Genomic DNA, 1,156 nt, shown 5'->3' with positions numbered 1-1,156 from the left:
ATGTATGTGCCATTAGCACAGTGTGGTTCAGTGGAGACCTCTGGCTTCTCAGCCAGTGAACCTGTTATTTTATTTCACAGGTACCACATGAACTAAAATTTATATATAAAGTGTATCATTTGCTGAATGCTACTGTAGTCATTGTTTGGATGGATGTAAAATACCAACCATGTTTTGTCATCTTCTTTGTTATTAATTCATTAACAATTACCAGGTGAAGCTGAAATCCAGCATAAACACAATGCAGATTATTTTTTGTTCTTTTTCCTTACAGGTTCATGCCAGAGCATAAGCTTGCCCGTTTGGAAAAGCTAATTGGTGTTACAAGAAATGGAGATGCTTATCAATTGGAGGGTTTGCCCAGCCAGCAGAAGAGCGAAGCTTTAATGAAAAACAGCAGCGCACTTCACGAGTCTGGGTTTTGTGAAGCCGAGCCTGCACTTGATGCCACACAGCACGAGGGGCTGCCTTCCCCGGTGACAGCACCCGCAGGGTTGAGCAAGTCTGAAGCATCAGAAAGTACAAATCCACGTCAAGAAGATGATGAGGAGCATCTGACTTTTCACCTCCCTAATATCTTGAGTGGACAGGACTGTCGGCAAAGACCTTTACACATCGCCTGGCCTCACAGGTGGTAAGTGGGGAACAAATGCAAATACTGTTCTGTCAAAAGTGTTAGGAATTTGGTGTGATCCCTTTGTGTGACTTCTAAGGATAAAATAATTTCCCAAATCCGCACTGACACCATGCACGTGCGGAGAGGAGAAAGACACATCGCTAACATCTGATTATTCGAAATAATTTGTTTGAAGGTACGTAGTTCAGTAACGCTGGCCAGAGGTTTAACCGTTGGTGTTAACGATTCCTCTTTTTTCCCCAAGAAAAGGATTGCCCTGCCGCTGAAATGGTCAGCGTCGTTCTGGTGACTCTCTTCTCCTGTAAAGCAAACCACAGATGACAATTAATATTGAATGTTATTTAAATTATCTTAATTAATCTAATGGAAGTGATTAAGTGTAAAGATACGTGGCGACACTGGACAGCTGATGTTAACCCACTGTCTGCGTTCTCAAAACACCCCTTTGGTGTTACGTAAATCGAAAGCCTGTTTGGCTGTATTAACAGCGAAACAATCTTTTTCCAGCCAGTAACACGA

At 42.4% G+C, this 1,156-nt stretch overlaps 1 pseudogene; it reads left to right on the top strand.

Annotated features, from left to right (window-relative positions):
- The first annotated feature begins 274 nt into the window (after window positions 1–274).
- LOC104500680 lies at window positions 275–638 on the top strand (annotated as a pseudogene).
- The last annotated feature ends 518 nt before the right edge of the window (window positions 639–1,156 follow it).

This window comes from Buceros rhinoceros, unplaced genomic scaffold (assembly GCF_000710305.1).
Source record: "Buceros rhinoceros silvestris isolate BGI_N320 unplaced genomic scaffold, ASM71030v1 C12723142, whole genome shotgun sequence".
NCBI classification, from domain to species: Eukaryota; Metazoa; Chordata; class Aves; order Bucerotiformes; family Bucerotidae; genus Buceros; species Buceros rhinoceros.
This window is presented reverse-complemented; position numbering and strand designations above follow the sequence as displayed.